Here is a 19,386-nt window from a genome sequence, read left to right as displayed (position 1 = left end):
AATAGAAATGTCACAATATAAGGCTGATTAGTAATTAATACACATAATTACTACATGGCAGCACAGAAACCAGTGCAATTAGCATCAGAATTGAATAATCAGCAAACCTGTAGCATCAGCTTATATTACAGCCAGGGAAGCTCATTTTCTGCTGGATAATTAGTGACGAGCCCTAAGCTTAGCTTCTCAACAGCCAATCAGAGCCCACTGAGCATGTGAGTGTCACAGACACTTTCCAAGATGGTGACCCCCTGTGACAAGTTTGAAGTCCTGGATCATTGCTGCTATTGACAAGCTCAAACTTTATAAAATATGTCATTTGAACCTACATTCATTTTTAGGGTTTAGTTCTCCTTTAAGGTGGCCATACATAGGGACAATTTGGAGGATCCAAGCCATGAGCACATTGATGAATGTGATGGCCCGTTGAATGAGCAGCTCTTTGGGAGTAAGGCCGATTCTACTTGCACAATTGTGACCCTATATGAATTCTTTGTATTATTTAAAATGAATACCTTGTGAAGTCTAAAACTGCATCTCAATATTTACATATAATACATTTCATATGTTACAAACAATTGCTGCTATGCCCAGCAAGTAGTGCCAAGGAGTGTAGTGCACTAGTTTGTTCCATCTTCAGTCGCCAGGACTATTATGTTGTTGTTATTGTGGGGAGCTCAAGAAGCGCACCTACAGCTCCAAAGTAACCCTAAAAGACATAAAGACATACAGTGTGATCATTATACACTGCTGGACGGGGCGATATAAAAACTGCCCAATTATTAGTCTTTCCACTTCGTTCAACTGGATAAATGGACAAGCAGATACATAGTTAAAGGACTAGTAACATCAAATTTTTTTCTAAATAATTTCATTAGTATACCACGAAAAAAAAAACCCACCAAGACTAATTAAACTTTAAAATCACAGACTTTATTAAGAAAGAACTTACCGAAACTCCACTTGCACTCCTCTTCAGAAAAGGAGACGATCCATCGTGCGTTGCTCGTTTTCTCCTCTCTGGCTATCTCCTATAGGGAAGGCAGGGAGGAGAAATCGAGTGCAGCACAATGGATCGCCTTTTCTAAAAGGAATGCAAGCGGATTTCGATGAGTTATTTCTTGCAATTTTAAAGTTTAAGTAGTCTTGGTGCTTTTTTTTCGTGGAATACTAACAATTTTTTTAAAAAATTTTTTGGATGTTACTGGTCCTTTAAAAGATATTGTTAGACAGCAGTAGAAAATGCAGGTTACAGATTCGTTTAAAGGTGGAACTATCGTGAAAATCAAAATTTAATATAAGCTTTATCATGTTGAAATAAGTACAATCAATTAAATATTCTGTACTGTTTCTGAAATAATCAAGTTTATCTTCACTATTCCTCTCTCAGCATCTGTTTCTCTTCATTCTCTCTTCATGCAGCAGTTGGGTGTCAGATATTCATTGACAGTTAGATCCAATATATCTTATAGGGGGGCTCCTTTTGCCTAGAAGATGTATTAGAGCTCACTCAAATAACCGATTCCAGTACAAACAAAATAGCTTCCTTTTGCACAAATTCTGCATGTAGAGAGACATGATGTCTGGTGAGTTTAATAGAGTGACCTCTAATACATCTTCTAGGCAAAATGAACCCCCCTATAAGATATATTGGATCTAACTGTCAGTGAATATCTGACACCCAACTGCTGCATGAAGAGAGAATGAAGAGAAACAGATGCTGAGAGAGGAATAGTGAAGATAAACTTGATTATTTCAGAAATAATGCAGAATATTTAATTGATTGTATTTAGGAAGTTTCTTATTTTAGTATGAGGAAGCTTATATTAAATTGTATTTTTTCCCCTTTAGGTCCACAAAGTGAAGTAGCAAGTTTTAAATGGCTGGGTTGCTAATTGGAGATTTTTTTTACTCCTACTATAATGATCAGATTCATAATGAAGTACCTCGTGTTTAAGGAAGGTTCAGCTGTCCGTTCGACCAGTATTCCAAGGCGTAACCAACAGTTTCATGGAAACTTCTGGTAAAAAACAAAGATAATTAATTAGGAGATTATGCGGATGTCTGTAGTGGAGGTGTGTGGTTTGTTTAACCAGCACAGAAGGGTATAATCTGAATACGCATTCAACTCACACATTCATGGTTCAAAAAGGGGTGAAGTTTCGGTACCCAAACCATTATTCAATTACAGGTATAGGACCGGTTATCCAGAATGCTCGGGACCTGGAGTTTTCAAGATAACGGATCTTCACACCTTATATCTACTAGAAAATCATGTAAAAATGAAATAAACCCAATAGGCTGGTTTTGCCCCCAATAAGGATTAATTATATCTTAGTTGGGATCAAGTACAAGCGACTGTTTTACACAGAAAAGGGAAATCAATTTTAAAAATCTGTATTATTTGATCATAATGGAGTATATGGGTGAATTTTCGGTACGTAACCCCTGATTTAATCAAAGGTATGGGGCCTGTTATCCAGAATACTCGGAACCTGGTGTTTTCTGGATAACAGATGTTTCTGTAATTTGGATCTTCATACCTTAAGTCTTCTAGAAAATGATGTAAACATTAAAGGACAAGGAAAGTCTAAAATAGAATAAGGCTAGAAATGCTGTATTTTGTATACTAAACATAAACATGAACTTACTGGTCCACAAGCCTAATCAAACAAATGATTTATGCTTTCAAAGTTGGCTACAGGGGGTCACCATCTTGTAACTTTGTTAAACATCTTTGCAAGACTAAGACTAAGTGCACATGCTCAGTGTGGTCTGGGCTGCTTAGGGATCGTCATAAACAAAGCTGCTTGAGTTCTGCATGGCTGGTAAGTAAGGCGAGGGCTCCCCCTGCTGTTCATAAGTATGATTGTTTCCCTGCAGAGCAGTTAGGGACCGTCTGACAATTCCTATCCACAGCAGTAAATGAAGGGAGAATTTCACTGCATACAGTCAGGTTTCTTATAAAAACGGTACACATTTTTTAATTAAAGCATATTGGAGATAGGTTTCTTTTTCATTAAAGAAAGTAAAAATTGGATTTTATTTTTTTGGCTTCACATGCCCTTTAAATAAATCCAATAGGCTGGTTTTGTCTCCAATAAGGATTAATTCTATTTTAGTTTGGACCGAGTAGCTACAGCTGCACAAAAGCTTACCGGAGATGAAAAGCCGAATTGATACTGAGGAGCAGACGAGAAGGAACTCCTTTGCGGCTGACATAATTGCAGGAGGAACAAAAAAAACTGACGGAACACATCACTCGGTTCCGCACTGAAGTGGAGTCCCGCAAGCGACAGAAATTTCAACACGATGCGCAGGATTAGGCGACCGGATACGTGTACAGATGGGCACCTGGGCAAAGTGACATCGCAAGACCACGGGGACAAACTACTAGGAACCGGAACACAATGGATCAGGAACGATCAGCGCAGCAGACGCAACGGGAAGGAGCTGGTACACACTCCAGATCTGCCTCGGCTTCCACTACTTACGCTTTTTTAGAGACATCACAAAGCTCCATAACATCCGAGCCAGCAAGCGTGGAGGGCGCAAACATCGGAAAAGGGAGAGGAAGGGGAGCTTACAGAATGAGACCAAAATAGTGATAAACATCTCTTCACGGGAATTGACTAAAGAACAAATACAGGTACTGGAAAAGGGTTTATCATTTGGCCTAACTGCTAAACCAGACTTTTTTGAAACAGACTTAGAGCTTTTCCGTTTATACAGAACCATTAAATTGAAGGTACAATTTAGTGACACCCAGAAACTGTTGGAGACGGATTCAATGGGCACATACACTGGGAAGTCCTTGGGCCTAAGGGGCCAATATACACCAAATGTGGATAATGTTTTTGTGGAAGCATTTATGAATAATGTAAATCGTGATGTGCTGGAACTTGAAAATAGATTTAGGAGGGGGGAATGTCATCTACCACATAGCATTCTTTCATATGATCAATATAGAGCCTTACAGGACATAGTGGGAGATGACACCTTAGTGGTTAAACCCGCAGACAAGGGGGGAGCGCTGGTGATAATGGATAAGACATTTTATGTGAACGAAATCCATCGTCAGTTGTCAGATGTGACAACATATAGATCACTTGGCACTAGCCCTCTCCCCTTGATACGGAAGAAAACTGATAACCTGGTGAAATCTGCATTAGAGTTAAAAATCATTGATGGAGCTCTGGCACAATTTTTTCAGGTGGATTTTCCAGACACCAGTATTTTATGTCTTACCCAAGATACATAAGAGACTGGAGAATCCGCCTGGACGCCCTATAGCAGGGGTGTCCAAACTACGGCCCGCGATCCATTTTTAATTGGCCCGCAGCAAATTCCAAAAGTATACCTTAATATGGCCGCACACAGGGTCGGACTGGCCTACCGGGGCACTTGCGGCATGCGCTTTGTCTGCACGCAGGGTTTGATTGCGCAGCACCCCGTGACTCCTCTTCCTGACGCGACTGGCCAGAAGAAGGACCTGACGCCTGTAGAAAACAGTGCGCTCATGCTTGCATGCACGTGCATGCTCAGCACAGCGCAGCAGGGATGGCCCTGAGACAGCAGCACTTAAAAATGATCAACATTTTGTAGCTTCCTAACAGCCATCTTCCAAGTACTGCCTGGACAGGAGGGAGGTCGGTAGTGAGAGTGAGAAGTGAAAGGGACAGGGGAGAGAATGGTGGAGGTGGGTGAAGGGGAGAGGTCCAGTATGAAGAGAAGGGGGGGAGTAAGAAACTGCTAGTATGGGGAAGTGAAATAGGGCTCCATGATGAGCAAAGTGGGGCCTGGAAGGGATTAAAAAAGCAGGGCCCACATCCTAATGTTCCAATGGGGTTAAAAAGCAATTGTAACAAAGCAACACAATATGGGGTCTTGGACAAATGTAAGGGGCTACAAAGATTTCTACACAGCACTGAATACTATTTGGCCCTGCCCTCGTTTGACAGGGTTGCTACTTTTTATTACTTACTTAGGGCCTAAATCGCTAGTTAGCTACCTCGGAAGGGATATTGGTGTCAGGCTGAATGTCAAGCTGAATGGTCGGCCCCCGCACATTTTTACTTCACCAAATCTGGCCCTCGTTGCAAAAAGTTTGGACACCCCTGCCCTATAGTGTCTTGTATGGGCTCACTGTTAACGCCAATCTCAATTTTTGTGGATAAAATAATAAACCCCTATTTAGCCCAACATAAAACATACATAAAAGATACATCTGATTTCTTACAGAAAATACAGGCAATGGGAAGTCATCCGGGGGAATTGTGGCTGGTCACGCTTGATGTGGAGAACCTCTACACCTCCATCCCACATGAAGGGGGTTTGGAAGCAGTCCGCATGGAGCTGCACCAAGACCAAACAATTGACAATGCACAAAAAAAGTTCACCCTCCAGTGTTTAGAAATGGTTCTTTTCAATAATTTTTTCCTTTTTCAAGACCAGTTTTACCTACAGACGAGAGGCACCGCTATGGGATCCAATGTGGCCCGTCCTATGCGAATATATTTACGAATAGATCTGAAGAACAGTATGTATACACTAACAAATGGTTTCAAAAGCATTGCACTTCGTGGCTTCGCTTTATAGATGATGTATTCGCTTTGTGGACGGTGCCACGTTGGACCCTTGATAATTTTGTGAGTGATATTAACTCGGCACTACCATGCAACTCATGTAAGTCAAGAATATGTTTCCTTCCTAGATACCAAGATATTGAACTCGGGGGGATCATTGTCTGCAGATTTGTACGTCAAGCCCACGGACAGGAACACCCTCCTCCATTACCAGCACAGGTGAAAAAGTCACTGCCAAAATCTCAATTCAGTAGAGTAAAACGAATTGTCAGAGACAAACAAGTGCTGGATGGTAGGTTAGACGAGATGGAGGAGAAATTCAGAGAGAGAGAGGGTACCCAAATTGGAAAGACAGAGGAGGGAAATTGATAAAACTGAAAGAGAAAGTATGATACAAGGTCGGAATTACAGACAGATGGATCGCATTCCCTTTGTCTCGAGATAGAATAGAGTCACCAGATTGCTGACATTATAAGAAAGCATTGGGGAGTTTTAAGAGACGATTTACCAGGGGTTGGTTGTATCCAACAACCCCCAGTAATGTCGTATAAACGTAGTAAAACTATAGGATCCATGTTAGTAAAATCGGAAGTGTAAAGAAAACTCAGAGTGTGCTGCACCCAGTCAAACATGGCACTTTTCCCTGTTTGGGGTGTAATTGCTGCTCGAACTGCCAGAAAGGCAGCGTGATATACCATCGGTGAAAAGGAACCCCAATTAAACTACAGGGTTACTACACTTGTGCCACTTCTTTTGCTGTATATGTAATTAAGTGTCCCTGTGGACTACTTTATGTAGGTCAGACAAGCCGCACTGTAAGAGAGCGAATCAGGGAACACAAATCGGCAATAAGAACTAAAAAAACGGAGCAAGCAGTGGCGGCACACGTTGTAGAAATGCGCCGTGGGATACAGCAACTCAAATACTAAATTGTGGATTATGTTCCCAAAATACGTAGAGGGGGTGGTCGCATAAAAATATTATTAAAAAGGGAGGCTCAATGGATAAGGAAACTCGAGACCCTTGTACCCTATGGGTTAAATAGGGAATACGATCTTCAGGCAACTTTTCGTAACGGATTGTTTTTAATGTGCTTTTAAATATTTATCTAATTGTTCTTGAAGAGATTAAGGAAAGGATTTAGAACAGGATGTAAGATAACAAGATACTCTGTGACATTGTGCATGAATACATTATCTGTAAGATTGTAACATTTTCGTTTTTATTAGTGAGAAGCATTGTAACAAAGTTATAAGTAAAGATAAGGCCGTATCGCCTTCTGTGTATAAAAGGAATTAACTTTGTAGCAGCTGGTGAGCTTGAGAAAAGGCCATAGGGCCTGAAACGTCGCTGTATCCAGATCATTGGCAAATGTGCTTAATAAAGGCTTTTTAGTTTTAAACATAAACCGGTGCTGTGCTTCAAGACTTCTATAGTACATGAATGGATGGTGGCCATTAACTGCACCTGCACTGGGATCTTTCTGAACGAAAAGGTGAAAACGGAGCTGACTGGACCAAGTTTACAAGTACCGTATATACTCGAGTATAAGCAGAGTTTTTCAGCACCCAAAATGTGCTGAAAAAGTCTACCTTGGCTTATACTCGAGTCATTACCCAAATCGCATCAATTTGTGCCCATGAAAGTTCCTCCTGTGGCCCACACAGCTGCCTCGTTCCTGGCTGTATGCATTAGCTCAGCCGGAAGCCATTTTCAATGCATTACCGTAATTATTGTTGCTGCAGGGGCGTCCAGCCCCTGCTGTAAATTGGCATGCGATCCAGTGGGCTTTAGGACCTGAGGCGGCAGAGACTTCATGGAAGAAAAGATTACATGGCCCCTTCCGCATCTTCCGGTGCTGAGTTCATTGTGCCGGTTTTCAGGTTCTCGGTGCCTGCTGTAAATTAACATGCAATCCAGGGGCTTTAGGACCTGGGGCGGCAGAGCTTTCATGGAAGAAAAGATCACATGGCCCCTTCCGCATATTCCGGTGCCGACGCAGGTTGATTGTGACGGTTTTCAGCTGCTGTAAATTACCGGTAACATGCGATCCAGTCTCTCTCGCTCTCCCTCCCCCCTGGCTGCTCTAAAGGAAATGGAGAATACGGCACTGTGAGTAGAGGCAGCTCCCACACAAGTCACCCTCAGCTCATTTCACTGCTCTCTCCCCTACACATACCAGGCACAACTTCATGTGGCCCAAATACCTCCTGAAGAAAGACATCAATGCTACATATATATATACATATATAATAAAGCAATAGAAGGATCAGTTGGGATGTTTTTCATTTATTTGAATGATCACGAATAAACAGCATTTCCCTTTAAAGGTAATGGCCTATTTGGAGATTTGTAGCCTCAGTCACACGTTGATGAGAGGGATTTGGAAAAAATGCTGTTTATTTGACACCATTCAAGTAAATGAAAAACATCCCAACTGATCCTTCTATTGCTTTATTAATATTATATATTATATATATATATATATATATATATATATATATATATATATACACACACACATACTATACATGTGTTAGTGTGGATTCAATCTTGCCCTAATTTAGCAACCATAATATAAATCTCTCTCTCTCTCATCCTAGCAGTGACGCTAAGTACTACTGGTTCAGAAACTACCCATTAACACTCAGGGGTTGCTATTTATTATGGAAAATTTTGCACACCTCTCTCTTTAACATGTAATTGTTGGGTGTGGATAAGCGGCAACAGTATACAGTTTGGACACCCCTAAATACTTGACTTCAACTTGCTGAACCTACTTAATGGATCTACTGGAGAGTTGTGTAAAAAAGTTGTGAGGCATTTTTTTGTGGCCAAATTTAGGGAAACTTACCAGCACCCTAGGCTTATACTCGAGTCAACATGGTTTCCCAGTTTATGTAGGTAAAATTAGGTACCTCGGCTTATACTCGGGTCGGCTTATACTCGAGTATATACGGTAGCTATTGCTTTATTACACAGAAAAAGAAATCCATTTTAAAAATCTTGATTATTAGGGATGCACCAAATCCACTATTTTGGATTCAGCCGAACCCCTGAATCGTCACGAAAGAACTGAATCCTAATTTGCAAAAAAAAAAAAAAGTCACACGATTTCCCACCGCCCCTAATTTGCATATGCAAATTAGGATTCCGATTCACCGAATCCTTCTTCCTGGCCAAACCGAATCTGAATCCTAATTTGCATATGCAAATTAGGATTCAGTTCGGTATTCGGCCGAATCTTTCGTGACGGATTCGGGGGTTCGGCCGAATCCAAAATAGTGGATATAGATATATATAGTGGATAGTGGATGGTAGATATATATATAGATAGATATATATATATATATATATATATATATATATAGAGAGAGAGATAGAGATATATATATATATATATATATATATATATATATATATATATATAGAGATATATATATAGAGATATATATAGTCAACTACAGAGATAGAGAGAGAGAGAGAGAGAGAGAGAGAGAGAGAGAGAGAGAGAGAGAGAGAGAGAGAGAGAGAGAGTAAAGGACTCCAGGGGTGGGTCCTGGACAGCAGGTATATTTCCCCTTTATTCAGGTACCTGGAGGGTGCACAGCAGGGCTAATTACTGCAGCAGTGCAGGAGTTAAGAGAGCCCTGAGAGTTCAGGAAGGGGGTTGGTAGACACACGTGAGGTCTGCAAGAGAGAAGTGTGTTTGAAAACTGCTCTCCTGACTGGGAATCACAAGCTTTGCAAGGCTAGGTGAGCCTGATCCCTGAATGGGAATATGAACTGTTTCTTTCAATTCTGCTGTGCATGAACGTGATTGTTACTTTATGCTGAAGACTATGTTTAAGTTGACTTACTTTACCTGCTAAGGATACAGCTTGTTTAAGTTACCTGCTGAAGATACAGCTTGTTTGTTTGAATATGGAATAAAAGGACATTTATTCTACTACTGTGTTGTGGCCGTAGTGCATGGGCGATCCCACTCCCCCTGAACTTTACAATATATATATATATATATATATATATATATATATATATATATATATATATATATATATATATATATATATATATATATATATATATATATATATATATATATATTGTTCAACGCTACCTGCATTTTAGGCAAACATGTGTACCAAACAGACCTGTGTCCAATAACAAGTAGATGTCATGCACACAAGGCAGAGATATGAGGGAAATAGAAATAGTACATGAGTTGGGCTGAGGAGAAGACGACTAGATCTCTGTTCCATCATAGCCCTGTACAATGCTGCTTGACATAGATGATACAAGGCAGCACTGTAAAGAAGCTGAAAGCACAGAGCACAATTACCAGCACTAAGTGTTTTCTTCTATATTAGAGGAGCAAACAGTCCAGGGATTCTTGCAAGGCGGCGAAACATACCTGAAAACTTATGGCTATAGGGCCTCTCAGAGGAAAGGTTATTAGGTAATGTAGGGAAAACAACTCCAGGGCGTATTTCAGTCCCAAAAATGCTTAAAGGAGATGTAAAGGCAAAAATAAAATCCAATGTTTACTTTATTTACTAATAATAAAACCTATACCAAATATACTTCAATTAAAGGGGGTGTAAAGGCAAAAAAAATAAATAAAATCTAATTTTTACTTTCTTTAAAGAAGGAAAGCTACGGAGGCATATTATTGTCAGTAGATTAGCTGCAATAGTGGAAGCTAGAATGTTATATTTATTCTGTAGAATGTTTTACCATACCCGAGTAGAAAGCTCTAGAATATCTCTCTGTTTGTTTAGGATAGCAGCTGCCGTATTAGCTTGGTGTGACATCACTTCCTGCCTGAGTCTCTCCCTGCTCACTCATAGCTCTGGGCTCAGATTACAGCAGGGAGGGGAGAGAGGAGCAAACTGAGCATGCTCAAGCCGTAGCCCTGGAGGTTTAAGCTGAAAACAGGAAGTCTGATACAGAAGCCCATGAGTACACAATAGAAGGAAAGAAATGTGATGTTTCCTTTGACAGAGGACTCCGAGCAGCATTACGTTGAGGGTTTACTGGTGTATTTATATAGACCTTTCTGATAAAGCTTACTTACTTTTAGCCTTTCCTTCTCCTTTAATGAAAACAAAATCTACTTTCAATATACAGAGTTTTACTTGCTCTGACTGCTGCAGGGAAACGATCAAACTCTCAAAAAGCAGGGGAGATCCCATACTCCCCAGCTGTGCAGAACTCAAGCAGCTTTGTTTGTTTTCCTGTAGAGCAGCTGGCGAATGTGTAGAGATTCATTTCCGCAGACCCAGTGCAGCAAAATTCTGTACCGTTTTCTGTACAAATGTAATTTTAATTAAAGTTTATTAATAGATAGGTTTTTTTTTTCATTAAAGAAAGTAAAAATGGTTGGTTGTTCACCTTCTAGTTGACCAGAAATAAAGACTTTTTCAAATTACTTTCTATTTTCTATTTGTGACCATATTTCTAATATTGAAGTGTAAAGTTTCATTTTTCACCTTCTTGAGTCAGCTCTGAGAGGGGAGGGTCGCCGACTCTTTAGCTGTTCTAAAATGAAACATTTAGTTGATAAATTTGTTATCTTTGTCCCTGCTGAGCAGAATCCCTGGGTTTCATTAAAGGCAGCTGTTAGAATTGATACAATAGTTGCTAATATTCCACAGATACTGCTGAGAAATGTATCACCTAATTGTATCAACTAAATGTAACAGTTCAGAATCTGTTCATAGATCACTGAACTTCCAGACTGAAACGTCAGAGACATGAACATTAAAGGCGAAGTAAAGTGTTAAATAGAACAAGGCAAGATATACTGTATTTTGTAAACTAAACAAACATGAACTTACTGCACCACAAGCCTAATCAAACAAATGATTTATGCTTTCAAAGTTGGCCACAGGGGGTCACCATCTTATAACTTTGTTAAACATCTTTGCAAGACCAAGACTGTGCACATGCTCAGTGTGATCTGGGCTGCTTAGGGATCGTCATAATTATCAAAACAGCTCAAGTCAAATAATATCTGCCAGAAGCCGATACACAAGACTGATTAATAATCAGAATATACAGACTGCACTGGCTCCTGTGTTGTCATGTAATCTAATGTGGATTTTATAGTTTTTGTATTGTTTAATACAAACTTTCTCCAACTCTGCAGAACCAGTGGCTGCAGCAAAATAATCCTCCAAATAGAATCCCAGTTTATCTGTTTAAATCTGCCTCCATGATCTTTGTCCCTGCAGCTGGAGTTGGAAACAGTAAAGGGGATGTAAAGGCAAAAATAAAATCCAATACAAATCTCTACACAGTCGCCGACTGCTCTACAGGGAAACAAACAAAGCTGCTTGAGTTCTGCACGGCTGGGAAGTAAGGCGGGGGCTCCCCCTGCTGTTCATAAGTATGATTGTTTCCCTGCAGAGCAGTTAGGGACCGTCTGACAATTCCTATCCACATCAGTAAATGAAGGGAGAATTTCACTGCATACAGTCAGGTTTCTTATAAAAACGGTACACATTTTTTAAATTAAGTATATTGGAGATACGTTTCTTTTTTATTAAAGAAAGTAAAAATGGGATTTTCTTTTTTTTGCCTTTACATGCCCTTTAAACTTAAATTTTGGGAAAACAGTAAAAATAAAAGATGGAAAGTAATAGAAAAATGTCTGTTTATGGTGAGCAATCTGAAAACAACTTAACTGGAAAAAGTGTTTGGAAAATGAACAACCCCTTTAAGTGAGTGTGTTTGGTTTAAAATCCACTTTGTGTGTGCGCATTCAAGTCACTGGCCGTGTACATCCAACAGTAAGGAGCCAATTCAGCAGGAAAGATCACAGCATGAGCCATTAGCCTTAGTATAAAAGTCCCTCTATGTAACATAACGGACTGCTCCACACTCACCTCATTGACACCTCACATCTGAGCTATAGAGCCAATGTTATTTGTAATTGTAACTAGTGTTGCTCTGGACAAGTCTTCTTTGTAAACGAAATCCCTTTTTTCTTTGCTCATCATATTTCCAAATCTAAAATGGAAAAAAAAGAGGATGGAAAATTTAGATTGTTTTAGAACAGACATCAAGAAAGCTTATATGTAACAATAAGCAATAGAAATCTCACAGACATGGGTGTGTTGTGAGAGATAGTCTGAACAGAGAGATCCCATAAAACTATGGCAGCATAGGTATTCCCTGTACTAAGCACAATTCAGCAGGAACAGTCCCTAAGTTTGCTCATAGTCTGAACAGAGAGATCCCATAAAACTATGGCAGCATAGGTATTCCCTGTACTAAGCACAATTCAGCAGGAACAGTCCCTAAGTTTGCTCAGTCTGTACAGAGAGATCCCATAAAACTATGACAGCATAGGTATTCCATGTATTAGCACAATTCAGCAGGAACAGTCCCCTAAATTTGCTCATAGCCTGTACAGAGAGATCCCATAAAACTATGGCAGCATAGGTATTCCCTGTACTAAGCACAATTCAGCAGGAACAGTCCCTAAGTTTGCTCATAGTCTGAACAGAGAGATCCCATAAAACTATGGCAGCATAGGTATTCCCTGTACTAAGCACAATTCAGCAGGAACAGTCCCTAAGTTTGCTCATAGTCTGAACAGAGAGATCCCATAAAACTATGGCAGCATAGGTATTCCCTGTACTAAGCACAATTCAGCAGGAACAGTCCCTAAGTTTGCTCAGTCTGTACAGAGAGATCCCATAAAACTATGACAGCATAGGTATTCCATGTATTAGCACAATTCAGCAGGAACAGTCCCCTAAATTTGCTCATAGCCTGTACAGAGAGATCCCATAAAACTATGGCAGCATAGGTATTCCCTGTACTAAGCACAATTCAGCAGGAACAGTCCCTAAGTTTGCTCATAGTCTGTACAGAGAGATCCCATAAAACTATGGCAGCATAGGTATTCCCTGTACTAAGCACAATTCAGCAGGAACAGTCCCCTAAGTTTGCTCATAGTCTGTACAGAGAGATCCGATAAAACTATGGCAGCATAGGTATTCCCTGTACTAAGCACAATTCAGCAGGAACAGTCCCCTAAATTTGCTCATAGTCTGTACAGAGAGATCCCATAAAACTATGGCAGCATAGGTATTCCCTGTACTAAGCACAATTCAGCAGGAACAGTCCCTAAGTTTGCTCATAGTCTGTACAGAGAGATCCCATAAAACTATGACAGCATAGGTATTCCATGTATTAGCACAATTCAGCAGGAACAGTCCCCTAAATTTGCTCATAGCCTGTACAGAGAGATCCCATAAAACTATGGCAGCATAGGTATTCCCTGTACTAAGCACAATTCAGCAGGAACAGTCCCTAGGTTTGCTCATAGTCTGTACAGAGAGGTCCCATAAAACTATGGCAGCATAGGTATTCCCTGTACTAAGCACAATTCAGCAGGAACAGCCCCTAAGTTTGCTCATTGTCTGTACAGAGAGATCCCATAAAACTATGGCAGCATGGGTATTCCCTGTACTAAGCACAATTCAGCAGGAACAGTCCCTAAGTTTGCTCATAGTCTGTACAGAGAGATCCCATAAAACTATGGCAGCATAGGTATTCCCTGTACTAAGCACAATTCAGCAGGAACAGTCCCTAAGTTTGCTCATAGTCTGTACAGAGAGATCCCATAAAACTATGGCAGCATAGGTATTCCCTGTACTAAGCACAATTCAGCAGGAACAGTCCCTAAGTTTGCTCATAGTCTGAACAGAGAGATCCCATAAAACTATGGCAGCATAGGTATTCCCTGTACTAAGCACAATTCAGCAGGAACAGTCCCTAAGTTTGCTCATAGTCTGAACAGAGAGATCCCATAAAACTATGGCAGCATAGGTATTCCCTGTACTAAGCACAATTCAGCAGGAACAGTCCCTAAGTTTGCTCAGTCTGTACAGAGAGATCCCATAAAACTATGACAGCATAGGTATTCCATGTATTAGCACAATTCAGCAGGAACAGTCCCCTAAATTTGCTCATAGCCTGTACAGAGAGATCCCATAAAACTATGGCAGCATAGGTATTCCCTGTACTAAGCACAATTCAGCAGGAACAGTCCCTAAGTTTGCTCATAGTCTGTACAGAGAGATCCCATAAAACTATGGCAGCATAGGTATTCCCTGTACTAAGCACAATTCAGCAGGAACAGTCCCCTAAGTTTGCTCATAGTCTGTACAGAGAGATCCGATAAAACTATGGCAGCATAGGTATTCCCTGTACTAAGCACAATTCAGCAGGAACAGTCCCCTAAATTTGCTCATAGTCTGTACAGAGAGATCCCATAAAACTATGGCAGCATAGGTATTCCCTGTACTAAGCACAATTCAGCAGGAACAGTCCCTAAGTTTGCTCATAGTCTGTACAGAGAGATCCCATAAAACTATGACAGCATAGGTATTCCATGTATTAGCACAATTCAGCAGGAACAGTCCCCTAAATTTGCTCATAGCCTGTACAGAGAGATCCCATAAAACTATGGCAGCATAGGTATTCCCTGTACTAAGCACAATTCAGCAGGAACAGTCCCTAAGTTTGCTCATAGTCTGTACAGAGAGGTCCCATAAAACTATGGCAGCATAGGTATTCCCTGTACTAAGCACAATTCAGCAGGAACAGCCCCTAAGTTTGCTCATTGTCTGTACAGAGAGATCCCATAAAACTATGGCAGCATATGTATTCCCTGTACTAAGCACAATTCAGCAGGAACAGTCCCCTAAATTTGCTCATAGTCTGTACAGAGAGATCCCATAAAACTATGGCAGCATAGGTATTCCCTGTACTAAGCACAATTCAGCAGGAACAGTCCCTAAGTTTGCTCATAGTCTGTACAGAGAGACCCCATAAAACTATGACAGCATAGGTATTCCATGTATTAGCACAATTCAGCAGGAACAGTCCCCTAAATTTGCTCATAGCCTGTACAGAGAGATCCCATAAAACTATGGCAGCATAGGTATTCCCTGTACTAAGCACAATTCAGCAGGAACAGTCCCTAAGTTTGCTCATAGTCTGTACAGAGAGATCCCATAAAACTATGGCAGCATAGGTATTCCCTGTACTAAGCACAATTCAGCAGGAACAGTCCCTAAGTTTGCTCATAGTCTGTACAGAGAGATCCCATAAAACTATGGCAGCATATGTATTCCCTGTACTAAGCACAATTCAGCAGGAACAGTCCCCTAAATTTGCTCATAGTCTGTACAGAGAGATCCCATAAAACTATGGCAGCATAGGTATTCCCTGTACTAAGCACAATTCAGCAGGAACAGTCCCTAAGTTTGCTCATAGTCTGTACAGAGAGACCCCATAAAACTATGACAGCATAGGTATTCCATGTATTAGCACAATTCAGCAGGAACAGTCCCCTAAATTTGCTCATAGCCTGTACAGAGAGATCCCATAAAACTATGGCAGCATAGGTATTCCCTGTACTAAGCACAATTCAGCAGGAACAGCCCCTAAGTTTGCTCATAGTCTGTACACACTCACAAAAAAAAAAAAAGTGTAAATACGATTAAGGAACATATGTTCTATGGCCATAGTAACATCTCGTAGCCCTCCTGGGGTAGATTTATCAATGACGGGACTGGGAAATTCCCAGCTATGAATCAATCTAATTCGATTTTGTTACTTGCAATGGTAAATCTCTAAGGGGGTTATTTATTAAAGTTTAAATGCCAAAAACTTGAAAAATTCTATTTTTTTTTTACTATGAAATCAGAATTTTTAGTGGAAAAAGAAAACTCAAATTTTTCGAGATTTATTATACCCCGAGAATGGAAAACGTCAGAATCCGAAACTCCGGCATCTCAGACCTACCAAGGTTTTATATAAGTCAATGGGAGAGGTCCATACCCTATTTGGAAGTTTCTTTGGTCTGCTCTGGAATTAGCCCGAAAATCCTTAAGATACATATTTCGGACTTTTCAGGCGGAAAATCTGAAAATTTCATGCTTTTTGGAAGGAAAATCCGAGAAATTTGGGATTTTCGGGGGGAAATCTGAAAAATCGATTCAGAAAAAAACTAATTTTTTCATTTGTCCCCAATCTGATTAAATCGAGCTTATTTATTAATAAAGAAGGTCCAATATATATATATATATATATAGCAAATTTGAGTACAGTGCACACGGATAACCGAAAAAAAGCAATGCCTGTGTGCTGGTTACATGTGTTAATAGTCATAGGCAAGAGGGAAAAACCGCACCAACAGGTCTTTATACAAAAATAGAAAAACTTTTATTCATATATATATCTGCCTGCCAGTTGATCCAGAGGAAGGCAAAAAAACATCTGAAGCCTCTCCAATTTGCCTCAGAGGGGGAAAAATTCCTTCCTGACTCCAAAATGGCAATGGGACCAGTCCCTGGATTAACTTGTACTATGAGCTCTCTCCCATATCCCTGTATTCCCTCACTTGCTAAACACCATCCAACCCCTTCTTATACCTATCTAATGTATCCTTAACCTATCTGACCCCCCCATTCCCATTTAACTTCACAATCTCTGCACCTACACCTCAACTCACTCGAACCCTACTTACTCCCCAATCTCTGCACCTACACCCCAACTCACTCGAACCCTACTTACTCCCCATCATCTGCACCTACACCCCCAACTCACTCGAACCCTACTTACTCCCCAATCTCTGCACCTACACCCCAACTCACTCGAACCCTACTTACTCCCCAATCTCTGCACCTACACCCCAACTCACTCGAACCCTACTTACTCCCCAATCTCTGCACCTACACCCCAACTCACTCTAACCCTACCTACTCCCCAATCTCTGCACCTACACCCCAACTCACTCTAACCCTACCTACTCCCCAATCTCTGCACCTACATCCCAACTCACTCGAACCCTACTTACTCCCCATCATCTGCACCTACACCCCCAACTCACTCGAACCCTACTTACTCCCCAATCTCTGCACCTACATCCCAACTCACTCTAACCCTACCTACTCCCCAATCTCTGCACCTACACCCCAACCAACTCAAACCCTACCAACTCCCCAACCTCTGCACCTACATCCCAACTCACTCTAACCCTATTTACTCCCCAACCTCTGCACGTACACCCCAGTTACTTTACTCAATCCCTAATTCATAAGGCAAACCCAAATAGGTTTTTTTCTACCCCTTACCCCAAATGGTGTCTGTAAGTTATGGTCTCATTTAGACTGTAAGCTCTGCAGGGTAGGGACCTCCATCATTTTGTCTCTGTGACACTCTATAGTGTAATTCTATTTTATATTGATGTGAATGATATTATTAATAATGCTCTTATTGTTAGTTGTGCAGTACAGAGCTTTGCCCTCATGTTGGACTATACAAATAAACATGAATAAGCCCCTCCCCCAGCTCATACAGCCCCGCCTCTCACCATATTAACCACACCCCTTTATCTCCAGGGTAACCAGTATCCTTCACCCTCCAGTAAGAGACAATTCCAGTTACCCGGAGCCATGTGTCCCCTAATGTCCCACATCCCGCCCCTCTTCCCTCTCTCGTGTCTCCGCCTCTCTCCTGTCACTTACACGGTCTGTTCCTCCCCACAGATTCCAGGCGCGGCCTTGAGCTCGAACTAAGCCTCTCCCGAGGAGCCCCGGCCGAAGCACAAGGACTATCGGAGAAGCTGGCACCGCGCCGAGGTGTTTGATGCTCCTTCCCACTCCCGGTACTGTCAGGCCCAACCGGCCCGTTCTGCGCCATCACGCCACCAGCTCGCCTCAACAACACTGGCTTCTAACTACGCAAGCGCCAGCAGGCGGGTCTAACTCTGCAACCAATCCCATCAGAGAGGATGTACAAGTGGCACCAGCACTAGCCAATGCTTAGGGCAGAAAAGATGGGTGGGTTCGTGCTCTGAGTGAGAGCCGCCCGGTATCCATGGCAACGGCAGGAGATGTCAATCAGGCAGCCCCTGGTGTGGATATTTTTGGAAGCGGTTGTGAGAAGTGAGCGAGGAAATGAGACTAAGAGCAGCCTCACTGTTACTGGGGAGAAACACATACACACACATACAGATACACACACACACACACACATACACACACAAAGGCTTAACAACAGCGTGTGACATTCTGTAACTTCCACACAGGCCTCTCATGAATTCCTCTGTACAGCTGAGCTCTTCTATATAATCTCTTGTTATACACACAGTCCTCCTCATATAGCCACTAATATATTTCTATTGTGGTTATACACCCCTATATAATATACACACCCCTATATAATATACACCCCTATATATAATATACACACCCCTATATATATAATATACACACCTCTATATAATATACACACCCCTATATATAATATACACACCTCTATATAATACACACCCCTATATAATATACACACCCCTATACAATATACACACCCCTATATAATATATACGCTCCTAAATATAATATACACACCCCTATATAATCTACACATCCTATATAACTTAATAATATAAACACTCCTAAATAACTATATAATATACACACCCCCATACAACTATATAATATACAAACATCCCTATATAACTATATAATATACACACACCCCTATATAATATACACACCCCTATATAACCATATAATATACACACCCTATATAACTTTATAATATACACATCCCTATATAACTATAAAATATACACATCCCTATATAACTATATAATATACACACCCCTATATAACTATATAATATACACCAAACGTTTTATTAAGAAGAAAGAATGACCCAAAATATTGCACCATCCCATTTAATATTCCATAAATCCCAAGAACAAATTATT

General features: G+C 40.8%; 1 long non-coding RNA gene across 2 annotated transcripts; it reads right to left on the bottom strand.

The window, feature by feature from the left end:
• Positions 1–291: 291 nt before the first annotated feature.
• neil3.S lies at positions 292–18,840 on the bottom strand. Of its 2 annotated transcripts, XR_005964860.1 has the most exons (5): positions 18,137–18,840; positions 12,476–12,599; positions 3,159–7,671; positions 1,947–2,020; positions 292–709 (listed from the first exon to the last, which is right to left on the bottom strand). It is a non-coding gene; the product is annotated as a nei-like DNA glycosylase 3 S homeolog (long non-coding RNA). The 2 variants fall into 2 exon arrangements; XR_005964859.1 differs by lacking the exon at positions 3,159–7,671 and having other exon boundaries at positions 18,137–18,384.
• Positions 18,841–19,386: the final 546 nt, after the last annotated feature.

Source organism: Xenopus laevis, chromosome 1S (assembly GCF_017654675.1).
Source record: "Xenopus laevis strain J_2021 chromosome 1S, Xenopus_laevis_v10.1, whole genome shotgun sequence".
In the NCBI taxonomy this organism is placed as follows: Eukaryota; Metazoa; Chordata; class Amphibia; order Anura; family Pipidae; genus Xenopus; species Xenopus laevis.
The sequence above is the reverse complement of the archived record's forward strand: the minus strand, read 5'-3'. Positions and strand labels throughout refer to the sequence as shown.